Here is a 26,107-nt window from a genome sequence, read left to right on the forward strand (position 1 = left end):
GAACTGCCGGAATAGCCCCAGTCCTGACTGAACTGGGTCAAGCCCAGCTGAGAATGACCCATTTTCTGCCCTTTCCAAGGTGGACATAAAAAGAAGAAGAGACAAACTAGTGATGCTCCACTGAAGTCGGAGGAGCTCTCCTGATCCATGATGTGTGAAGATCTTTTGCCCTGCCCTTCTCATCTCATGGGGATACAAGAAGCTCCTTTATATGCCTCTTCTATGACATTTGAAGCGCATTGCCAAGGTAGGATAAGTTGGTGTTCTCCTTTTATGCTGAAGAGGCAGAGGTAGAGGAGGTTAAAGGTTTTGCTTTAGACCACAGAGCAGGAGCTCACCAAGCTTATTACAAAATATCACCCTCCCACCAGGAGAATGTGAGGCTTCCCTATAGCATTTACTTTAGCTTTTAAACAAAAACAGATTGGGTTTTTTTTGAGTGTCTTATTTCTACCACAGCTATTTGCTGTCTTCCCTTGCCTCTCCTTTCATCTGGGTCTTATTGATCTGCCTGCATTTCCCATGGAAAAACCTCCAGTGGCACAGCATCAGCATCCTGTATCTGACTCTGGCAGCAGGAAGGCACATGTGCTTTGTATGACCTGTGTGCAAGGATGATTCTTTTTTTAAGAGTCTATGTGTGTGTTTGAAATAGCAAAGCCTGAAGTGAGTCGGAGTCTCACAGAACCACAGTAGGCAGAGGTAAGGACAGTCTCTATTAAGACATATATAAACATGGAAATTGCTCTTTAAAGCAGTTAAAGATAGTAGTTTGCTCATCATTTAGGTGGATGGCTCGTGCAAACACATTGTTCACAGAGTCCCTGACCTGCCCTGGCCTGTGGAGCTCACCTGGAGCAGCAGTCCCCAGGCTCCTGCCCGCGGGAACGGCTGCGCTACATCAGCGCTGTCAGAAACCCTTCACAGTCACAGTCAAGGACACTCCACACAGCCGAGCCTACTTGGAAATGATCTTATTCCCTTTCTTTTCCTGCATCACTCTAGTGCTGCTCTCCAAACCATCTCATTCTCCCCTCTGCCTGTACACAACTGTACATTTTAGCAAAAAGCGAGGTGCGCAAAACAACACATCCCTTCAGCTCAGAGACCTCCTGCTCAGTTGTCTGTTGTTTGAAAGAGGGGCTGGGGCTCATTTCTGCAAACATGGAGCTGCCTGTGGGCTCCACACACAGAAGGGAGGTGAAGGACACGTTGACTGTCCTTGGATGGTGTGGTGGGCACAGGGTGCTCAGGGGCTCGGGCAGGCACAGTGGGCTGGGGAGCCCCTACCTGCTCCTCCCTTGTGCCACCAACTGTGACCCTTCACATAAGAGTTGGGTAGGTTTCAGAAAGCCAAAGGGAAGCACAACAGGAATAAAATGGGATTGTATGATCAGAATCCTAATTAAGAAGAAAATATTGGAAATATGCCATATTAGAAACGCTATTACGATTAATAGTGACAATACAACTCTTGGGAAATAGGCAAATTTACACAGTAGCTATACATAAAATTTACTTTAGCATATTCCCTTCTCTACCTTGTTTGCACACCATGATAACAAATTGCTTGTATACTGTATGGTGGTATTCTTTTTATATTTAAATATTTGAGCCAGCGATTCATTTTGCAAGGAGAGAAAGGCATGTGGAGGTCTTGGAGCTGCAGAGCAAAGTAAATGATGGGCTGTGATATATTTAGCAAGTGATAATGTGAAAAATACAAAAAAACCCCTAAGTATATGTGAACAAGAAGGTAAACACAATAAGGAAGAGCTTAGTTTGGGATTTCCTTAGCAAGAAAGAAGAGTGACTCTGCATGAAAGACATGACACTGTCAATCATTGTACCGTGTTTGAAAAGTTATTTTATCATTCAATTCTTCAGTTTCCTTATTAAAAAAAAAGGTGGAGGAGGAGTCAGTGAAGTCTTTGGAAGGTATTTCCACATCTAGCAATGAAAAGTATTTTTTTGGTGGCAAACATGACAAAATTATTTACTGTTGCTAGTTCTTCTTGCCATTTGACTGTGTCATTGTCCTGTCAGAGGAAATAGCCAACAGATATTTGATGTATATCTGTATGATATATTTATACACAGACATATATGCTTATACACTTATGCAATATAGACCAGGCATATATTCCTCTCTCTCACTTTCTCCTCTCCATATATATCCATAGGTTCAAACAGAGAGGAAGATGGTGTGGAGAATGACACTCGGTCATCATTAGTATGGGATAGCTGTGGAGCTCTCTCCTTCCGTGGGTAATTAAAAGCTGCTCTGTGCTCTGAGCTGCAGGAGCCAGGAGAGACTCTCATTGGCATGCAGTCCTGCAGCACCCGGCAAGCTGGAGGGCAGTGGGGAGCCCTGCTGCATCCCATCCTATCCCATCCCATGGGGGTTCCCAGGATGTGCCAGGAAGGATATTCAGCTCCACACTGGGCTGGGCTGCTGGGCTGGATTTGTCACTGTGCTGCATTGGCAGGGATGTGGGGACCCTCAGCCCCAGACTGGTGCTGGGGTAACCAGTATTTTTCCAACTAATGATATCAGTTGAGAAAGAAAAGGGAAAAAAGGGTTTCTCCTTGCACAGAAAAAGAAGTCAAAGGAGAAAACAGCACACTGGAAGCTGTGCTATCCTGCAGGTAACAAGCCAACAGGCTGCCAGGGCTTGACCTCAGGATTAGCCCCAGGCTGAGGCTTTGTCCCCCAGAACCAGCTTCGTAGGCAAAGCTGCTCTCAACTGGACAGGAGACAAGGTGGGCTAGAGCCTTTGAAAGGGTAAAAAGCTTCCCTATTCCACCCCATGATCCTGGGGAGGCAGTGGTTCACTGCTGGCACATTCCAGGGCTATTGCATACAAACCTGTTTCCAGTCCCACATGAGGAGCAGCCCCAGCAGCCCCAGCAGGGTCACAATGCTGCATTCACACACCAAGCAATTAGTCACGCAAAAACTGATTTTCCCTCTCTCTTGGGTTGTTAGGGGACATCCCCTCAACAAAACACAGCCAAAACCGCAGCACCATATTAATCCTCATTGGAAATGCAGGACAGACGCCCAGCTGGTGAGGGCTGTCAGAGCTCCCCGAAGCCTGCAAAGGTTTTATCATTTGGATCAAACATAGATTGCCCCAAAGGCTTTAAAACCAACAATTCGCAACACCGGCACAATGCCTATAACTGATCATTCTCAGGACACCCACCTTCTTATTTAATAAAGCCTTTCAAGTCTCTTTGTATTTTATTCATAGGAGCTGTAAAAAATCCAAGGACCCGGCATAAAGACTCATTTATTCTCTTCTACATAGCACTATAAATTTACACTGCATTTGCAAACTAAGAGCCCATAACTTAGGGTGAAACAGAGCTCCAAAGTAAAAGCAAGAATGGCTTTCAAAAGGCAAATCTGTCCCAACTAGAGATCGTGTTGAGAGCTAAAATTTACAGCCACAAACCCTGAAAATGAGAAATTAGATTTAGAGTTTAGTTTCATTGTTAGAGCTGACCTGGCTCTTTTCATAAAAAGCAAAACACCACCTTTTACTAGTTTACAGCAAGCAAAGACCTGTTTCTGCATTCATCCCTCTCAAGTGTAGATATACAGTGTGTGGAAATGGGGCTGGAAATGTATCACACAGGACAAAGACCAGTGCTGTTGGGACAAATCCAACGCATGTTGCCTTGCATCCCATGTAAAATGGCAACACACAGGTGTAGATGGAGAACAGATGTTCTTCATGCTGTAAGTACACAGGGGTGACTTTAAAACACTATTCACCCCTGTTACGTCTTCTTGTCTCTCCTCACTTAAAGTCACCAGAGAGCATGACCCAGGAGCCACATGCACCAGCACTGGGATCTCCAAACTGAGACAACTGCAGCACCCAGCCCTGCTCTGCTCCCTTCTGTCTTCAGCTGCTGAACAGGCACTGGGGCTGTTTCCAGCTGGCCTGACCAATGGGGCCACTGATACCTCATACAGGTCCTGGCTGCCCTTTCCCTCCACCAACAACCCCACTGGGCCCACGAAATTCCCCAGTCTCTGCCGCTTCCAGCTCTCGCCTTCGGCTCATTCAAGTAAGCCGCAAAATGGCACAAATCCAACATGATCAAATGCTTCCTTAGTGTCAGTCTTTTCTTTCAAAGGACAGAAAGGAAAGGGTATGCGGTGTGATATTTATGAGCCTGTCAAGCTCGCTGCTCTCACCAGAAAGTGCTCTCAGTTTCCTTCCTCGCCGGGGAAGGGACAGAGCAAGCACCAGGGAAGGGCAGCTGAGTTCATGGGGGCTGAGTTAGCCTCCGTGAGGCATTTTCCCGATTGTAACAGGCACGGTGGCATCACAGAGTCACCCCAGCTGCCAGCCTGGCCCCAGCACTGACAGCTTGCAAATCAGGGATTTTTTTTGAGCAGAAAGGTTTTGGGGACGCAGCAAGTACCACTCCTTCCCTGCATTCAACCATGGCATCCAAGCTGTTTTCTGTAGGACACAAGGAGACGGGTCTGAATCTTGTCCTGGCAGCTTCCTTTTCCCACTTCCTTAGAGGACAAGTGTATCATGAAATATCTCCTATTTGCTTTCTGTTTTAATGTAATGTGCCACATACAGTGAGAAAACATGAGCAGGGCTGTGCTTCGTGCTCTTTTGGGAAGGTGGCACAGTTGTGTTGGGCTGTACCTCCTAACTTGCCCTTGCTTTATATCAACATACTTAAATCTCTTCAGAATTGGGAAATTACTGTTTGCTTCTCATCTGTGTGCATATACTTTGCCATGTTGCTCCCCTGCAGGAAAATGATTGAAGCAAATTATAAGTGGTGCCTCTAAAACCGAAGGGCAGATCTTCATCGGCTGCACATCAGCGCAATTCCTTTGATTTAAACACACGTTTATAACTGCTGAGGAGCCTCCAAAATGAGAGGACTGTAATTACAGCTGTATTATAATGCCTTCTGCCACATCAAGTGGAGGACTATTGACAGCGAGCAAAGACCTGAGAAACACTGATAAGAATGAACTGCAAGTCCGGTCCTCCGATGCGATTCCCCACAATCTGTGATTTATGAGCCCAGATTAGCTGCCTTGTCTTCAGGAGGAATTGGCCAAGGGTGGTTTTTCTTGGAGCACGGTGCCAGGAAGGTGCCAATATCATATATGTTTCTGAGTGGTATCTGACCTGCCATTGATCTTTTGGGGTCACAGGTGTCCTCTGAAAGATTTCCTTTAGGCTCAAGGAGAGCAGCATAATTTGCTACAGTGATGGTTGTCCTGCTTGCTCCTCAGCCAAGGAGAAACAGCCACTCCTTTAGGGCCATTGCCAGCAGACATCAGAGCCTCCTCCTAACCCTTTTGACTCATCATCTACTTTCCATACCCTCAGGGAAGGTGGGAGTATGTTTCTGAGCAGTTATGTTGGGGTTTTTTTGCCTGAGAGCTTGTAAGTGTGCTGGATCTCTTGGCTTGCTATGGTGTAGGACATGTTGATCTGACATTTCATGAGGAGGAGGTCAGATCACTCCTCTGGTCTCTGATGGGAACTCACAGTCCCTCCTCTCAGGTTACCAGCAATGTTGGATCTCCTCAGTCACTTAGCAGGACACACAAAATCTTCTGAGACAATCAAACTAACAGTTCTTTAGTTTGATTGAAGAGGATGATGGCAAGAAATTTTTGATTAGTGGTGGCCTTGACACTGAAATTCCCCTCTCTTTTCATCCAAAACCAGCTGAAATGCTTGGCTGTGGTTTCCCCCTCAAGGTTTTTCTTTTCCCCTCCATTTTTAAGAAAAAGGGCAGCCAAGCCTCACTTCTTACAGGCCAGGGAAGTAATAGCTTGTCATTTGAAAAAGGTTTATGAGCCAAGATTAGTGACCCTTTCTCTGTTGTACATGTGCTTAGGGGCAAAGGCAGGACTTCACACAATGGCAGCAGAAAGGCTCACATTCATTTCAACAGAGCTGGCACTGTAGTGTTAAAGGGAAAACCCCAAAACAGATAAAAGAGACCCTAATCAGTTATTCAGCATGTGACTATGCTGACAATACAGACTCTCGGGAACATAAAAGCAAAATTCCAAGATTTATTAATGCTATCATGTTTTCCCTAAAAGGATAATCAATGTACCCAAAGTCTCTGAATCAATATTTGTCCTTCTCAGGCAGGGTATGGCAAAGAAATATTCCCAAAAGCTCTCACTTCTGAGATTTTCTTCTGTTGCATAACATTTCAGTCAACTACACAATGTCTCCAATAATGATGATAAATAAGTATAAAGCCTACAGTGGTATATTGTATAGAGGAAGTGAAATAGATACTTATGTGCTTAGTAACAAAAGTTCAGCCCCAAGTAGACCTGACCTGGTGATCTTTTAAATGTATGGCAAAGATTTTATCCACTAGATTTAGGTTAACAGCTTTGGGAATTTGCAGGTGTTAAATTAACCACAAGAGACAGTTTCCTAAGTGCAGCAGAAACACACTGAGCATGATAAGGAATAATAATTAAAAATTGAATTAAAGGGCTGTAGAGTTTAAGGAAAAGTATGTGGCTTTGCTCCTGGAAAAGTGGCACATACTCAGGAAATAGGTCTGATGTTGTGTGATACCCCAGGGCAGTAGTTCAGGCACAGCTTGTTCAGCTTCAGCAGAGACCTGGCCATGGACCATCTGCCAAGGCAGAGGCTTACTTCTCGCAATAGGTGTGAAATCTGGACACCCCATAAACGCCAGGGTCCCCCAGATGCTGCACTGGCAGTGGGCATCTCCCTTGGGAAGGGGACTGTGCTCTCCAAGCAATATGGACTCTATCCCACAGTACAATTTTGCTGCAGTTCCTGCAGATCCAAAGCTTTCACTCCTGCCTCCTTCCTCTGAGTGCTCGTGCAGAGCAGGGCACACACCCAAATGCCTCTTAGCTATTTACTTGCCGACCCATTGACCTGGTTTCTGGGTTCACTAAACATACAAGTAATCAAACACTGTTTCAGTTCAAGCAGAAAATCTAAAGTACATGAAACCCCCCCAAATCATTATTAATTGCTTTTTCTCATCCACACAGCCTTCTTCTTTCCAGGTGTACCCTTGTAAGAATGCTCAGCATGAGATATTACAGATTTATCTAAGTTTGGCCAAGATTTAGGCTTACAGATAGTGCCCAGTGCTATCAGCTGAGCTGGAGCCCTGCATAGGTAATCATTGCTTTAGCAGGGTGCTGAGTAAGGCTCCACAGAGATTTTCTCACTCTTGGCTCCTTGCTTGGCTCCTTCAAAGCCATCAGACTAAGGTACTCTCAGCAGGGTGATCCAGGGCCAGGGTGGTTGTCAGCAGTGAGGAGTGTGGGGCATAAATACAGCCAGCTACAGGGATGAAGGTCAGCATTTCTCCACCTGATGGGCAGCAGCATCTCCAAGGGTTGGTTCTGGAAACCATCCTTTGAGGTGCTTGAAAATACACTGGACAAAAATGGAAAATGAATTGGTGGGACTGGTGCTTGGAGTTGCTATGTCATTCTCCAGTATCCATGATTCATGTATCCCTAGTATGTAACAGTCTCTCTGGCAATCACTCACTAAAGATATTGGAAGTTGCCTGGTTATTGAAGCCATAATTACTACATAATTTGCAGCTGTAAGATCTCATGATAACCCTCTCCCTTGCAGACAGGAAAAAATAACCTGGTATTTTATTTACCCTGTCAACATGTGGAACTTGCCTTACAGTGTAATTACATGGTCAGTAGTTACATGGCTCTCTGGCTGATGGTGTCCTGTAAACAAATAAAGACCCACAAATTCCACCTGTGGGGATTCAGGCACTACATAAAACTGCCAGGGTTTTTAAAGCCTTCTCGGTGTGTGCAATACTGCACAGAGGAAACTGTGTGCCCAGTTCTTGCCCTTTGCTCCTGGGTGTGAACAGAGCACTTGTGCCACGCAGAGAACTTCTCCTTGCAGCACCACCTGATCTACATGGTCTGTACCTCGAGTGTACAGCTGGTGTTACAGCATCACCTTCAGGGCCCAAATTTAGCTCAGCATCCCTCTCTCTTCCACATCTGTATTATATAATTGAATCAGAGAATCATTTAGATTGTAAAATACCCTTAGGATCGTCAAGTATGGAATTTTGTATTTGTGTCTGCAGCCTCTGCCCCAGCAAGCCAACATCCTACTAGTTTATCCAATTTACTAGTGGAGAACAGATGAGCTTCCTGATGGCCCCCAGAGAGCTAATAGTAGATTTGGGATGAGGATTTGGGTTTCTAGAAGCCAAGTCTAACATCTTGACCCCCCAAATCCAATCTTTTTCTTTGCTGGGATATTGCTTTTGGTGATTCTACTCCCTGCTCTTGAAATCTGCTTTGTTGAGCACCCTGGGAATGTGCAGCGGGTGGCAGGGGGAGGGCTGAGGTAAATCTGAAGAGCTTTCCTGCTTTGTTTATTTATATGACCTTAAAGATGATGTCTGTGCATAATGTTGAACATGACGGAGAGAAGCTGACAGGGCAGTTAGTTCTGGCTACCGCAGAGCAAAAACAAAATTACATAAAAATATCAATTGTAAAATTACTCAAATCCATTAGCTTAATTAGCATCATTAATCAAGGCAAAACATTTGATACGTCATGTACTTTCACGAGAGATAAATGAGCCTTTGATGAAAACCCAGCAGGTTGCCCTGCTCTTGGATGTGCCGGTGGCTGCCTGGACATGGAGGTGAGGCTCAGCAGGCGTGGGGCACGCTGGCAGCTCCGAGCAAACACCGTCCTCTGAGCAGGTTTCCAGCTCAGTGAGGGATTGGCAGCATATTGGGCCAAATCTGGCCAGGTTTTAATACTGTCAGGTCCATCTGCAAGAGTGTAGAACTGCCTAATGGGTTGCACTCGTGCAATATCATCCCCTGGTCTTGACTGGTTTTGAGACAAGATTAGGAAGGATATAGCAAGGATATCAATATTTCCTGTAGCAGTAACAATAATAAAGTCAAAGACTGTGCTACATTCTCTTACTTGAGGAAGGGAGGTTCGTTGAGCTCTTGCTTTTGTTTCCTAGGGGGATCTCTGGGGAGAGCAATATCTCTCTGTCTGTAAACCCTTCCAAGGAGAAACACTAGAGAGATCTTGATACCAGGCAGCAGCACATCTGCAGGTAACACATTCCCAAGATCAGGCCTGTTCTGGAGGGCACTCTGGGCTCTCTTCTTTCTTTCTCTCTGTGGAATCACGCTGTTGCGGTCAGTCAGGTCTCCTGTGTGCAGCTCAGGGCATCAGTGATTGCTGCATGACTTTCTTCCCTTTGCATCAGCACTCAGTTGTTGCTCGTTCCCTCTGCCCGTGCCAGGGGCACATAATTGAATCTTCTCTTCTGCTCCTTGTAACAAGACCCAGCTACAAAGGCTAAATGCTTTATTCTCAAGAAAAGCCTTAGAGATAAGATTCACCAGCTGTGGCAGCACAGTACTGGTCTCAGTAAGAGAAATAAATGTCCCTTCACTCCACGACTATCTTTCCAGCACTTTATCTGCAATGAGCCCAAACACAGTCCTCAGCTATTTGTATTGCTAAATATAATAAAAGAGAAGTCAGCAGTTTCTGAGGGATACACGTCTATAAAAAACAGTTCGATGGCATTTTCTGCGTTAAACACATTATTCAAGGGCTTTTTTCCTTTCTAATATCCAGTTTCTGATGGGTGTACATGTGGTTGAAGCTTCCTTCAACATAACAGACACTCAGACTATCACTGGACTGCAAAAACTTGCTCCAGTTGAGGAACTGGAGTTGGATTTATTAATCTAATTTAAGGATACCCAGACAGTAATTGCCTGCATAGTGATGGGGAAAGGATGAACTGACTGAGAGCATTTCTGGCTCTTTGATGTTTGTCTTTTTGTTTTCCTGAGCAGTATCTGGTTCAGATGGGCCTGGTTGAAACCAGCGAGGAAAGTCAGACTGCAGAAATGCAGGGGGTTTAAGGAACTCTGCTTCAGACTTGCAAGCAAAAGACAGAGATGCAGCCTGTCCTCCCAAGAAGAGCTTTTCTGACCACCTCTTTCTGCTTCTCGGGGCTAAAATGCAATACAGCTTTTCTCCATTGCTTGCCCAGTTTGCTGGTGAGATGGAAAAGACACAGCTTTGGAAACAGTGAGGGTCAGTTCTGTTTTGGGTGCAGAGACAAGGTCTGTGTCATCAGCACGGAGATCCAGGAGCACTCTGAGAGCTGGAGGCTGCAGGTACATGCACCTCTGCAAAGGGCAGCACACCTCTGGCAGGCTTGAACCCAGACCTGCAAACCACTTCTGACGTGCAGAGAGCAACACTCAGAGACAGATGAACTTTGGGCTATGCTTTGCACCTTGATGTAAACACTGTGATGATAAAGTAATCAAAAATGGGTATACTTGATTGTAAGCCTTAATTAACTATTAATTAAATTTTATTAACCCACTAGTAAAACCGATTGCAGCAAGCAATAACTAAAAGGCTGCAGTCAAAGCAGTTAATGTATCACTCATTTTTATGTGGAAAAAGGGCTCATCATTTTCCTGAGCTGGCCAATATGTAAGGATCCTTCCTTGCTAAATCAGTCTGGTCGTTTTCCTACATGCCACTGATAAGGAAGTATTTACGAATATATTCCTAAATTCAAAGTATACTTCAGGCCTTAATTTACTGTCGTAATTATATCACTGGCTCAATTAGTCCCCAATAAAAACGTTATGCTATTGTATCAAAGAAATGTAGTACCTTTGAAGTAAATGGATTCACTTGCAGAGTAAGAAATCTTCCTTTTTATTGTGTTTTCTCATCTGCTACTTACAGCCACCCTTGTCTTAAATTGCCCTTTTTATTCTATGCCTTGCAAGCTCAGTTTGTGCCTGAGCTCCGGATGCTTGTGTGGAGAGAAATGCTCCTCTTAGCCTTGGGGCTGCATCAGGAAGCTTGGTGGTAACTTTTCCTCGTTAGAGCTTTGCCAGCCTCATTTGCATGCTGATCTACGTGCACTGCCTCCGATGTTTGCTCTGCCACACAAAGGCCAGTGGGTCTGTAGGTTTTATTCTTGACTTCCCTGCTTTTTTTTTTCCTTCTTGTCAGTGAGGGGGATGTGCTGAGTTTTAAGGAAATGTGGCTGTACCTTCTGTCCTGTAGATTTTCTCATAGTGTGTTTGACAAGCACTGGTAGTGCCCCCCACCTCGCTCTACCTACCCCAAACCAGCTAAGACTGACACGAAATAATAGTCCCTGAGGTGTCTGCAGAGAAATCACTGCAGAACCTCTGGTCGACCCATCCACTCAGTGTTTGGGTTGGGAGAGGGGACAATGCAGAGCACCAGCGGATGCAAAGTCCTTGTCTCAGAGACAGGGCAGCAAAAGTGGTGAAATTGGACAAGCAGTGTGTCAGAGGGATGAGGTAATAGCACAGCAAGGAGAATTTGGCAGGCAATCTATGCGCTGGCTAGACAGCACAGGACAGAGATCCGTCTAAGAAATGGGAACGCGTTACCGTGAGCAGGGTTCTTGTGGACATGGAGCTCTTTCAGACATCATTTGGCATCACTGCCTGTCCTCACTTCAGCCAGCCTCTGGAGACCTATGGGTTTGATTCTCAGACTCAGGAAATAAAGCACCATCCAAAGTACCATCCAAGTAAAGTACTGTCCAAAAAGTTGTTCAATGTATCTTTGATTGACTTCTGAATGTGTGATAACAAGATCACCTCCAGAACAGAACTGGGCTCAAAAAACAATGGTAAAATTAGCACTTTCTGAGAACCTCCACCAAATCCAGAGCTCTGAGCTAGGTGACCTTGGAGGGACATGTCCCTTGGCAGCCACTAGCCTGAGATTTGCTACTTTCCACTTCTAGCACAAAGGAAAGTTTTGCAATGAGCCCATTAAACAATGATTCTCCCCTGTGGAATCATGTCTTAATTCTGGCCAGTGCTGCCTGCAGAGCTGGCTGATTGCACAGCCCCAAAATGTGATAAGGACCAAACTGGGTCTAATCTGCATCTTCTCTCTAGCAAACACCTCTGCCTGTGGTTCAGTGTGTCTCAGCTGCCAATGTTGGTGTCACCAGTTTCCCCCAGCTCTCAACAGGGAATGCCAGGGGAACACCAAGCCACACACCAAACACAAATTCCTTCTGCTCCCTGTGTAGTCCATCCAGTCATATTCAAAGGTTTGACTGGGTTCTCTCCCAGTCAGATTGGTGATCTCCAGCCAACTTCTGCTGTTCAACAGAAAGTCACGCCTGAACTGTTGCATAAAGCAGGGCTCAAGTCCCAGGTATCCTTGCTTATCCCTGGAAAGGTCCATTAAAAATGGTCTGCAGGTTTGTCCACTGGCAATGAAGCTATAATGGGGGAAGCCCTGTGTCCAAGTGCACAGTGTGTGAGATTAATGCTTCCTTTATTCTGTTTATCAAAACCAACATATTTGACATTAAACATTAAAAACTCTAAATATTTTAAACCCAGAGGATGTTCTTCATCTCCTTTTCATGTCTTTATGGTAGATGAGATTGTTGGAGCCTACCATTTTCCTGCACCTCACATAAAAAATGGTAAAATCCAAAGCAAAAAGAAAGTGAAATTTCTCTGCATATACTGTTTTCTTAATGTCTGACTTGTTCATTTTAGCTGACAGCCTCTGTGTCCAGGTCCACGGCTGCTCTCTCTGTGCAACCTGTATTTATCCAGGTGGTTTTGTGCCTATTAAAAAAGGGAATGTAGCAAAATTAATGTATCTTTTACAGCAGGAGAGCTGAATTTATTGGTCTCACCATGGAAATTAATTTAGCACTCCCAGCTCTCCCTCGCTGGACAATAAAGACACAAAATGAAACTGCCACACAAAGTTTGGACAAAATTCACAGTCATGTGGATAAAAAAAAAAAGCTATGAGTAATTTACCACCAAACCTGAATCAACCTTTTATGCCAATGATGCACCAGTGATACCACAAAGGGTATTTCTACTCTGTGACCAAAAAAACCTACCCGGGGGCTAAATAGAAATGCAGGATGGAAAACAAACAGATTTATCTTCATTTTCTTCAGTTTGAAAAATAAATGTGGGTAATAAAACAGATGATGGGGATTGTGGCAGGCAGCACCCATTGGCATCATGCACACACGGGTGTGCAAACAGGGTGATGGTGGATGCATAGGGACAAAGGATGCTGCACATAGACATCCAGCAGTGATGGAAACCACAGCTGAAAGGTTGTTCTGCCTCTCATCTGGTCCCACACCAGGAAGAATTAAACCAGCACATCCTCTGAATCAATGTATAATTCACATGTCAGTCCCCACCTATCTGTCTGCACCCTTGTTCTTAATGTTTCCTAAATATAAAAATCAAATATCTACAGTAAAAAAAAACACAAGCAAACAAAACAACCAACTTTTTTGTATTGGGGTTGGCTGGGCAGTGGGTGGTGAAAGATTTATCTCGGCAGTAAAGCTGGAAAATGGCTATAAACCTTAGCGGAGTGTCTGTACGCCTGGGTCTGAGGGAGGCTAATTGTTTGTTTGTTCTTCGTGTTTATGGTTTATCTGTGGCTCGGCTGACAGGAAACCTAAACCTGAAGGAAACAGCACATCAATCGCCATTATCTGCCTTCTGTGCACACACTAAAAATAAAGCCAGGCAAAGGGGCGGCTCACAAACCCCACTGCCTTCTGTGCTCTGTGATGCACCAGGAATGCAGGGGAAGGAGGGAGGGAAGAGAATGGACTCACCACCATTGAGTTCACCTCCCTTCTGAGCCCACTGCTACGGTGAGGACATCAGTGCTGGTTGGACAAGAAAAAAAGGCAATGGGGTTTTTCCTGCAGTACTGCCCCCAAAATAAAGAAGGTTGTTCTAAAGGTGGTGTGCGAGTGCCACAAGCTTTGAAATTCCCTTGGGATTTCAACCCAGTGGTTTCTTTTGCACAAAAGGTGCTTGGGTAGTGGAGTGAGTTCCATAGATAAGTGGGTTTAGAGCATGATAAGCATTAGTGCAGCCAGAGCAGTGCCAATTGCTGTCTCAGTCAGCTCCCAGCCAGTGTCTCCTTTCCTCCCTCTATGGGGTCTGTGGTCTGTCTGTCAGGGTGTTTTCTACTGGTGTGGCACAGCAAGCTCACTTTGATGAAACCAGCCTAAGTTGCCACTGTGGGGTTTCAGCCCCTCCAGGGGATGGGTTTCCTGCTGGAAGGAGCACAAAGCCCCTTTGCTATCCCCTGCCTGCAGGCTCTGAGGATGGAAACAGAGGGCTCCTGGGAAGGGGAATGTCCTGTCAGGGGAGCTAAACCTGCGGGAGCATGGCACAAAAGTCTGTCCTAAAATGGTCTGGGGCACAGCTGCATCATCTGAGTAGGTTTATATCGCTGCCAGAAACACACAACACCCAAAACATTAGCCCCACAGTACCTCTTGCACTGCTGCAGAGATGCTCCCATCAGGATGGGACAACTTCATTCCCTGCCAGGGGCCTTGGACAGTGTAGATAGAGATGTTTTGCTGTGCCATAAACGTCTCTTTAGAAATAGTTCTCTGCCTCAGTTTCCCTGTTTCTTCCTTTCCTTCCCACACTGCATCATGGCTGTATATTCCCCGAGCGGGGCCGGATCATGAAGCGAGGATGGGCAGTGCCCCCCACATCAGAGACCCAGAGACACTGTAATAATAATTATTGATTTTCCAGTTTACTTTATGTTTCATAGGGTGTTTTGCTGGAAATGATATAAATAGCTGTCTCTGTCCCTATCCCAGAGCACGATACAGCAATGTATTTTTTCACAGTCCGAGGAAATAAAATGCAAAGTTCATTTCGCAAGGATTTTAAAGTTATATTAAGGCCCAGGGTTGGATGAAGCAGAAGCAACGTGCTTGTAACTAGATAACTCCAGAGCTGGAGTGACCGCTGGTGTAAGTCACAGCTGTTACATTTGATTTATCCCAGCTCATGGGCTCCAACTCTGCGCCCCAGGTTTCAGTTTACAGTAACTCTGTGCTCACCGCGAGCATCCTGCAGCAGAACCAACCCAAGTAACACATCCACGGAGATCCAACTGCTCTGCAGCCATTCCTGGCTTAAAAAGTGATCTCTGGGGAGAGCAGTTCCATATAGGAATGCACTTACTGTATCTGTGCTAAATATAGTAACAGAGCATGCAGGGAGTGTGGTCCCTCGCCCCTGCGAATTGCAGGAGAGATTATTCATTTTCAGTTTGTTGTACCTTCACACTGGCAGGAATTACTTCAGCCAACGGGATTTAATAAATGATCTGTTCATAAACAACTAATCATTTATCCAGCTTCAGTGCTGCTTGCATCCCGAATTTCTAGAGGAAAAAAGGATGAGAGCCCACACACAAGCATTGCCTACAAGCTCAAAGAGCGAGGCATTGGCACAACCTTGCTCATTATACTTCCAAGGTATTAAAAAGTCCGGGTGTGATAAGGAAAAAAGAGGCTGTAAAACTTCATCCTTACCTTCCAGATAGTGGAACTGATCTTGCTTTTATTTATGCTGGTGTAAAGCAAAAGTAATTCCATCAGTGCTGCTGGTGCAGAACCCGAGTGGGTGATCTCAGAAGCGTGCCCGGACTCTCAGCTGGGGTTTTCTACTTTTAAATCTATTAATTTGACAAAGATTTTCTTGAGCTGCTGGAACTGCAGATCCAGCCTGCAGGGCTCAGAGTGAAGGGGGGTGAAAATGAAGCCACGTGTGCATCTTTTCTGCATCTTTTATCATCTCCACTTGCATTGTTCTGCTGGATATGATTTTAAAGAAAACTGACCAGGTTTTCCAGAGGGGAAATACAGATGGACTGGACATGTACAGCCCCAGCATCCTGCATGGGAACCCGTGTGTGTGCTGGGGGGTACCCTGCCAGCAGTAGGCAAAGGTCTGGGGATAACCAGAGCCTCTGCATATGCCCAGCTAAATGCATTTTCCCTGCTTATGGACTTATTCTCCTCTCACACTTTTTTCCCCTGTTGACAAGAGGAAAACGAGCCCAGATTTGCATCTGCACAAAGGAAAACAAAATCATGTCCTTAACTTAATGCAGGCAATTCTAATTATTAGTCATTGTTGCTATGTTAATTATTATTACCTCTGCACAAAAGGATTGTAAATAGATAACATCGCCTTTTCTTTTGCACCATGTAGTGTGTTTTCTTTTTTTTTTTTTTCCTCCAGCATTTCCTTGATAGTACCAATTAAGAAACCACAAGACAAATGTTGGGGAATCAGATTGTGGGTGGTAATTTTCTTGCCAGCGAGGACGCAGCGCAGAGCCCGCAGCCTGCTGCTCTGCAGGTACCGCACGCTGCAGTGCTGACAGCAGTAAAAACTTGTCTCTGACAGTAAACTAAGCATGTATGACCCGGAAGACATAGAGAGCAGATAAGGGCAGTAACACAGACTCCATTTAGTGCTATTAAAATGGTTAAGTAGACTTACGATCAGAGATGCCAGGCTGAAACTGGAGAAGCTCGGAAAGTGAGGAGTGGCAGATGCATGGCCAGCGAGTCAGGCTGGGGCTTGGGGTTCCTGCAGCACTGACGACTTGTCCCGTGTTTCCAGGCTAGGAAATTTTTAAAAATAAGGATTTCACTATTAGAAACAGTGTGTTCTGCAAAGCAGCATTTCTGATAATTTCACACAGAAGGGAGAAGCAGCTTCAGCATCACTTTGTGGGACTCTGACAGTCACTGCAGTAAGAGAAAAGGTTTATTCTTATTACAATGCACAGACACACTCACAGGTACCAACCCACACCCTACACCACCATTGCACAGGAGAGGACACCCAGTTTCTTAAACAATTCAGTTTGGATCTGGGTTCTGTGGGGAGGTCTGCAGTGAGCACTAGTGCAGGGCTCAGTCCTCATCGCTGGTGCCAGGACACAGCTGTGACCCTTGTGACACCAGTGATGCTTGGGAGAGTCCATGACCCTTCCCCACACCCCCTCTGGTGCCACAGAGCTGTGCTGCCCTCCCAGGACCATCAGGGCAAGGACCACCAAGTCGGACATCCGAGCATGGCTGTAACTATGCTGCAAAACCCACTCGTGTGGTGTTTAAGAGAACAAACACCTCTTGTTTTATTACCATTTATGTGACAAATTGATTTATGGTCGATAGTGACAGAAAGAGCCTGACACAGAAAAAATATTTTTTTTAATCAAGGAATGATCGCCATAAAGAATGTGCTATATCAGTCAAATCTATCCAGCTGCAAATACCCTATATGGTAGCATTAAGAAGATGTATCTATTATAAACAACTTTTTAAGGTAGCTGAGGCTTGGAGGATTTTGACACAGGAAAGGATGAGGAGTATCATAATTCCATATGTGTCCAGGCATTGTGGGCTTCTTAATGAAATTTCCAGGGTTTGTGGGAGTTTTTGATATATGCCTGTTACAGCTGTCATGAGTGGTACAGGTCTTGAAATATTTATTGTTGCTTATTTTTTGACCATCTTTCCATTGCTTCCCTTGTGCTCCATAACACTGAGGTTCCTGTTCACCCATCACCCGTGCACCAACTGCTGTGTCCCCATCTGATGTTTCCTGTCCCTTCTGTTCTCAGCCTTCCTGCTTTCCAGGAAACTCCAAGGTACTTTCAGAAGGAACCTCAGCTGTCTCTTCTCCTTATTCCTTGGGTCTTCAGTCCCGTTTTCCCATCCTTTTCCCCTGTTACTTTCCCTCCCACTCTGTGGATGCCCAGAACCTCAGCTACTCCATCAGGACAGCAAACAAGACAGGAAAAAAATGAAGGAATAACGTTCTCCAAAGGGTAACCCAGCAGGTGGATTTTCACATCTCCACCAGCGTCTCCCTCCTACTCCTCCCAGCCACGGGAGCGTGTCTCCCTGCCCGCCATCCCTTACCCTCCATCCTATTACAGACACAGCAGTCGATCATTTGTTTCCTGTCCTTGAGGCATTGCCAGCTTGTGACCTGCCGAGCTGGCTCCAATTCTTCACGCTATTCCTCGTGGCTGGTTGTTTCCCCATCTCTCTGTGCAATAGCAAACATACATCGTCCACGACTTCACTCCCTGTCTTTTATCTTCCTCTCCATCTTCTGAAGGTGTGCTCATCTTTTAAATTCACATTTATGCTGGTTTTGAAGATGGTCCGTAGAAAAAAAGAGCTGGGGCTAGTTTATGGCAGGGAGGCTCGCTCAATAAATGTACAGAAAGTAAATGAATCCACCAGATATCAGCAAGAATCAAGACTAGGGTAAGGAAAGAGGAGCAAGAAAACAGTTTCTTGCTTGGAAAAATTGACCCAAGTTCTTTTTGACCTTTCACCCCTTCTGCTTTTGGGCAATTTGTCCAAAATGAAAATATTGTAATTCACGAGAACAATTCACATGCATAAAAGAAATGGAAAGGCTGCTGTTTCCTCACTTCTTTTTTGTCCTCTCCTTGTTTTATATTGAAAACAGTGGGGGTGATAAATAAGCATGACAGAAGAGAAAGAAAGCTACTCTAATCCTTTTTTTTTTTGCTCTTTTCCAAACTTTTTTAAGAGTTTTGGCTCAGTGTGTTCCTTTCAGTGCATTTTCCCTGTGCCCAGCAGAATTAGTGCTACCTCCCTGAAAAGCAAAGCAGGAATGGCCCCAGGAGGGAGGAGAGATGACTCTCCCCAGATATTATCTGGCAAAGACAGTAGCTGTTTTGGGGATAAACAATGATATATTGGCTCCAGCTTCTTGCCAAAGCATTAGGTAAGCAATGTAGGACAGTGCAAATCAGCCCTGCCTATTCCTGGTTGCATCTCTGCCCCTTCACCTCCTAAATGTGCCGGTGCCCGAGGTGCCCTTTGCTGCCTGCTTGGGTGTGGGTGGCGTTGGCTGAAAATGGACGTAGCCAAAGGCAGACAGATGGGGAGGCGAACGCGGTGCCGGGCTGGGCTCTGATCCTCCCCTCCAGCCTCCGGACCTGGTTCTGCAGTGTCTGTATGTCCTTCGTTTTCTGCAACCTGCACTCAGCCCTGCATTGCAGCAGCAGAGGAGTCCCCTCACTGCGCGGCTCCTGGAGCTCGGCGGGGGCTGCACCAACCTGCAGCTCACTCCGAGGTGGAGGGGAAAGACAGCAAAAGGTCCCAGGGATCCCACAGCCCCGTGTCTCCAGCAGAGGTTTCCCCAGCCCAGCTCTGAAGGCTGCCCAAGGGCGCTGGGAAGCCCCTCTGTACCGGAGCAAACTTCTCAAGCAAAGAAACCCATACTTTCTACTAAGCTTAGAGTGAGGCGGCCTCTGTCAATGTTTCAGGATATATATAAATATATTTAGAATCATCTGTATTTCTGTGTTCTGCAAAGCTCCTCTGGATAGACAGACAGATACTCATTTGACAGAGTCATGCCAGCAATGCAATCCCAGGCTGATGGGATTACAAACTGTCATCTCAGATTTGGGGGCTTTTGTTTCTGACGTCCTTCTTCCACACGTGCACCCCACAAATGGAATAGGGAAACAAGCACAGTCAAACCTTTGGAGCAGCCTCTTCATTGTGGCACGAAGCAGAAAATGTTGGGTGCCAAATTTTTTACTGCAGTGTAAATTAAAATGCCTGGACTAAGATGATAGACACATTTCATGGAGATCGGTGCAGCCTCCTGCCTGTTAAGAGACATATTAGAATAAAGAGCAAATGATTCCTGAGAGCAGGGTCTGATTGAGAAAAAAAAAATTAAAATAAACTGCAACCAAGGGGGAATCAGGAGACTGGTGCCAAGGTCTCTGAAAACCTTTGGATGGTTTGAAAGGGCTGAAGGAGGCTTGTGGCTCTCAAGCATGAATGCTGCCCATGCAGACACGCTGCAGATATTTGTCTCTGCAAGTGTGATTGTACTCCAAAAGTGGCTTGCCACTACTGCCCTGGTGGGATTCTGGGCTTATAGATTCTAGTTAATTTTCCAGGTAGAAAAGAAAACACATAAAAAACCGTGAAGGAGTTTAGTTTCTTTCTTATTGTTTGTGTGTTTTTTTTTCTTTACTTGCTTGCTTTCTGCCTGGCAGCTCAGCAAGCTCACCTTGGGATCCGGGAGTGAGGAGGAGCCATAACTCTTCCCATCAGTGGGACACAACAATGGGAAGGGAAACAGTTCCTGCCCTGAAATCACTGCTGGGTGTCTGTGCCATGCTAGCAGGGCCACAAGGCTGTAAGAGATATATTTTATCCCTAAAGTCAGCAGATCACAGGTTGAACATGCAGATCTACAGGAAGCTGATGGGTTTGGCAGGCATGTCTGATCTGTGAACACACTTTAACCTGACTGAGTTCAACATCAGGACGTGGCAGGGACCATCTCACTTGTGGTCCAGTGGATGGTGATGGCATAAATCTGGATTAACACTTAACCAGAGCTCAGCAGGGAAAGTGCCTTTTTTCCAGACCAGAGAGGAGTTAACTAGAGTCTCCAGGGTTTATGCATAGGTATATCATGGGGTTTGGGCCGTTTGGGTCATTTCTTTGATATGACAGTTAGGTTGTTCAGGGATGATGCTCAACTCCTCTAAGCCAGAAGTTTCTATGGCTTTGATTCAGGTCCTCAAACTCCTTATGATCCCTGCAGCTCCCAGCATCCTGCTGAACCCTCAAGCTGGTTTGAGAGCGGGCACTGCTCCCATAACACTGGGAACCAGCCTCTCTGCTCTGGCACAGCAGCTCAGCATCCCCTAATCACTATTTCTACCCTGGGCATGGTTTCTACCTGGCATTTTTGGGGATGAAGTCCCATCTTGCAGCATTGCACACACGTGAAATTCAGGCAACAGGAGCAGGAGCAAATGATTTAACAGGAGTCATTTTCAGCAACCAAGCTGCACGCACTTGTATATTTTCTCATGTTTGCATACAGTGTGCTCTTTGCTGACAAATGTATGTATTTATTAATTCACATCTGACCTGATCCCTGCTCCATGCTGCCAGGCCCAGCCACGTGGGTCAGCAGCAGGGACCAGTTTTTAGTATTATTTCCCCCAGTCGTGTGTGAGTGGTACTTGCTACAGAGGCTGCAGCCTCACACTCCCAGTGAACTGTAAAACCAATTTAAAAACGACATTTCACGAATTAATGCAATGCCCACTGCAATCACACCTTGGGCTGCTGAGGAGGCATATTCCAGCCTGGAATTTGTTACCTGGCCAGGCCATTTGTCACTGCACGAGAAGCAAAAACTTCCCCACCTTGTAGCCCCTCTGTGCAAGGACAAGGTAGGAGTACAGACAGGCAAAGGGCAGCTCCTGCCATCCTCTGCTTGGATGTTATTTTAATCCTGCTCCCAGTTCTTTGGAGTCAGTACCATGTGCTCTAAGTTTGCAGGTAAAAGTTGGTTTTTTTAGCAACAACTGCAACAATCAGCCCTTTGGCACCACCTCTCTCTCTGACAAGGCTCGTCAGCAGGAGATCTCAAAGGGTTCTTCCCCAAAGAATAATTTAGAATTTGTGAATAATTTAGCTGTTGCATGAGGAAACTGAGGCAAGGCGAAACTTGCCAGGCCCCAAGGTGCCGGGATGGGGCCAGGGGATGTGCATCCCATGGGAGCTGTGCCTGGAGCAGCCGGCTCGGCACAGCTCGGCGCCGGGGTGCCGCCGGCAGCAGCCACCCCACTCCCAGGAGAAGGTTTTCAGAGGCCATTAGGTGCCTAATGATGCAGGCAGACACCTGGTGCCATTTGCACTGGGAATGAGGTGCTTTACATGCCTCGGCACCTCTGGAAATCCCACTAGGCATCTACCTGCAGCTGTAAGCGTCTGCGAAAGCCAGAGCATTTTCAAACTGCTGCCTGGGAGGCTGCTCTGGGCTGTACAAAGGGTTGTTTTGGCTGCAGACGTGGGTCGTCAGCATGGGAGGGAAGGGCTGGAGGGCACCACGTATCAACCAGTCCCTTACAAGAAACACCCATCGCCCCGGGCTTCCCCCTGGTTGCCATCCACGGGGTCCCAAATATCAGCTGCTGCCCACAGACCTGTCACCACATCTAACCCACTCTTCCAACGTTGCCTTGGGTGAGTTTTATAGTTTTTGAAGAAGAGTTTAGCAAACTGTCCCTTTTGCATAACCACTTCATACCTTTGCCCATATCTGCTTATGCCTCTTACACCTCCAGCCACAAGGTCCACTTCACAGGCAGAGGCAGGCAATAATCCCTGTGGATGAGAGCTGGCTGAATGCCATGCCTGGACATCCTTCCCAGGCTCATAAACCTCTCGTTGGGTTTACAAACATTGTGGCCAGCAATTTTGCCAGAAGCTCTCAGGAGACCCCAGCTGGAGTGTGGTTTGGATAATGAATACTTGGAGCTTGGGAGATCAAATGGCTCAGGAAGCTTTCCATGTGCTCCCCTATTCCAGCAACAAGCAAAACCTAGATCCCCGCTTTGCAAAGATTCTAACAACTTTGTACCTGCACTCTGCCCCTGCTGTGAGCCCCCGTCAGACCTCAGCCCAAACCTGCCTTGCTAGACCTGCCCCAGCCTCATCAAGCTGGAAAGCCAATAATCCAGTAATTTATTTTTAAGACCAATATTTCTAGGTGACTCCATTAATATGGAATTTATTTCAAAACTATTTGGCAACAAGGAGAAGTCACGCCTCCCAGTATATGGTTTATTTTCCATGTTTGTGTAAAGCAGGCAGAGAAAAAGAATGGCTACAGTAACTGTAAAATAATCTATAAGGCAGAGTGTGTCTCCTCGTCTTCTTTGAGAAGGTTTTATTCAGCTCAGGCTTTCTATACGATACAGTGATGAATGAAATACCTGGGAACAGTACAAAGTAACATTATTTATGGAGAATAGTAAAAGAGCATTCCGTTTCTTAGCATACACTTTCGGTAACAGCAGAATTTTGAGATTAAAATGAGATTCCTCTCACATCATTTCAATTCATACCAAACTTAAAAACAGGTCTTATGCAGAAGTGGTGTTGACTTGGTCTTACCAATGTAACTTGTGTCTTTCAAACATTCATTCCTTGAGAAAGGCAAGGACTGGAAGACCATGATCATGGACTGAACATCCCAGCTGTCCTCTGCACTGCATTAATTTTCTCATCAATAATCCCTAATCATCCATAAAGTCATACCCCACCATCACCTGGGACATTTAAAACTAAACTGAACAAAGAACTGGCCTTTATCACAGCTCATTAATTTGGTGAGCCCAAATCTTGATCACTGCAAATGACTGCCACAGCTTCAGAGATAATTTGACCTATCACTGCAAGGATACTGTGTTTGGGATGGGTACCTGCCTTCAAAAACTACTCCTCCTGGCTCCAAATTCAATAAGCCCTTTGCAAACATGCTGAAATTTTGAGCTGGCTGGTGCCAGTTGACTTTAGCAGCACATGTCCTGGTACCTCGCTGGATCAGGGCCCCCACTCCGCTGGGCTTTATTTAGAAAATCATGGAATCACAGAAAATTTGGGTTGGAAAGGACCTTTAAAGGTTACCTAGTCCAGCCTCCCTGTAACAAGCAGGGAGATCTTCCACGTGCCTCATGCTTGCTAAGCCTGGGATGAAAACTCTTTTACCCTGTTTTTTTTTGGTTTGAAATGGTTTGTTTGCTAGTAAATTCACAGTACGGCTGAGGTAGCACATTTGTGTTGTTAGGTACAAAGATAATGGAGGATTAAAATGCTGACAAGTGTGTAGAGAGGAAAATGATTTGGTTACCTCTTAGCGATGCAGCAGCAGCTGGAGTGAGCCCTGCATCTGTGGCTGCTTCCAGGCAATTACTGCTTCCCTCCCAGCGCTCCTGACAAATGCTGCTGCTCTCCTGCTTTGAACTGTCAAACGCAAAAGTTGCCATGAGAAGTGGTTTCCCTCCTTTGGCCTTTCTTTTAGCTTTTCTGTGATCAGTTCGGAGTATTTCCACAGGGAAAAATCCAAGTATTTCTGCCGTGGAAATTCCCTGGGGCAGGAGGGTGAGTTGAGCCTCAGCACTCAGTGCCTTTCTGCACTTTACAGATTTTCTCATGATATGCACCAAATTACTTTAACACTGTCTTTAATTCTATTTCAATAATATCTTCAATTCAAGAGTTTCACACACACGAGGTCAGCTCTGGTTTAGTGTGGTTTTCCCGGTATTCCCCCCGGCTGTGCCAAGAGCCCATTACTCGGGTGAATGAACTCCCCTTTGGGCCAACCATCGCCTTCCTTCTGCCACCTCCAACTCTTGTAAAAACAAACACGGGCTCCCTAAGTGCAATTAGCATCTGAGGAATGCTGAGAGAGGGAGATTAATCATTCATAAACTAAACAAATACTGTTCTGATCCCATTAGCCAAGAGACAGCGTCTCCCGTTAATTTACTTGTGTTTGAGGTGTATCTATTAACCCCTTTTAATCAGCTATTATTCTAGTTAAACTCTTAGCTGGGCTTGGTTATCAGAGGATGGTACCCTTCTGACATAAGATCAAATTAAGATTATGGAAAACTTGTCAGGAATGAAGAGCCTTGCATTCGTAATTAAGATATAAGCTAATTAAAAAAAATGAGGTATGCTTCTGAGGAGGGCCCCGCAGCACTTCTCCTAAGCATCCTCTTCCCTCCACTGAGGTCTCTCTGCTGAATTTTGTCAGCCTAAACTCAACCAGACAGGTGTCATCATCCTCTGCCTTAATGTGCTCACCCCTGTGACACGCACAGCTTTTCTCCGTGGCTTCCTTTGTACCTACAACAGAGCTGAAAATCTAATTTTTTAAAAAATGTCTAGAGAGGCACATGAAGTTAATACACTTACCAGTTTGCAGCCCTCCACTTAAAGTCAATTACTGGCTGTGGACCTGTGTGTCCCAGCAGTGGGGCTGCCTGCCATGGGACAGGATTGCCCCGCCTCCTCATTTAGGGAGCACGTTGTCCAGGGGAAATTTAATATTTTAGATTACTGGTAACAGTGTATTAGATCTCCAGGATTCTGAGGTCATCTTCAGCGAGTAGCTTCTTTCTGCCCACGTCCATGAGCAGGAGCACCTGGTGAGCTGGGAGGAGAAGTATGTGCTCTGGAGTTGCTGCCGGAGGCACGATGCCGCCCGGTTGTGGCACTGATGCTGGGTCAGATGGAGCAGCCAGGCTGAGCAGTGCAGCAGAAGATGCTCTCCTGCACTGGGATCACTGCTCTGTGTCTAATGCCCTAAGGGAATGCCAGCAGAGCAAGGGTCCCTGCCTGTGAGCGGGCACCAGCCGGGTGCTGGCTTTGCTCCAACGTGTGCATCAGTTATTCAGCCCGAAAGTGAGTGGTGAGAGGAAAAGGCTGTGTCCTGTGTCACGAAAGGCATTGCTCACCCAGCACCCAAATTTTCCACTTCCGTGTGCATGGTACTGCCAGAGCAGAGCTGGCTTTGCTCAATGGAGCCTTTGCTCAGTCCCAAAGGGGCTGGGGTTGAGCTCTGGGAGAGGGCAGCCCTGCATCCGCAGAAGCAGGGGAGTTGCTCTGAAAATAAACATTTTGACTAAATTGCTCAGTTTCTATTTTAAAAACCAGAACAGCTCAAATGAGTTTCATTTTCCTCCATTTGAGACCAGAATTTTAAGAAAAATTTGCAATTTAAGCCTAAAAATCTTAGTGCCAATTACATCCATTTCCACACTGGGGATCACTTCCGTGATGACTCCACGCAATAAAACCAAATAAAGGAAAAGGAGGAAAGTCTCACCTGGGCTGCCCAGCTCCCAATTAGAAAAAGGTAAATAACTCTTGTTTTCTCTCTCTTGCTTCCTGGGCTGTGATGGCTGATGAGACTGGTGAGATGAGAGCCCTCCCTTCTTGCTTCAGTGCATAAATACTGCATCTTCAGGGATTCGCTTTGGTTAATTTAGGAGCTGCTTGAACTTTGCTTAAAGGCGCCTGCGTGTTACTATCCCTTGGAGTCGCCCAATGTATTTGTCATAGCTGAACCTGCAGTTCATTAGAGGTACAGAGTCAGCTAATTATTCCCAGAAAATGTAGTATAATTTTATGAATTATGCATAAAATATTAACTACTTGTGAAGTTCACAGATATATATGTAGAGACTGCAGGGCAAATGCTTCCCCACTTGAGGGCTATATACAAACTGGAAACAAATAATACATATATTTAATCT

This window comes from Neopelma chrysocephalum, unplaced genomic scaffold, assembly GCF_003984885.1.
Source record: "Neopelma chrysocephalum unplaced genomic scaffold, ASM398488v2 Primary Assembly neopelma1_119, whole genome shotgun sequence".
Lineage (NCBI taxonomy): Eukaryota > Metazoa > Chordata > Aves > Passeriformes > Pipridae > Neopelma > Neopelma chrysocephalum.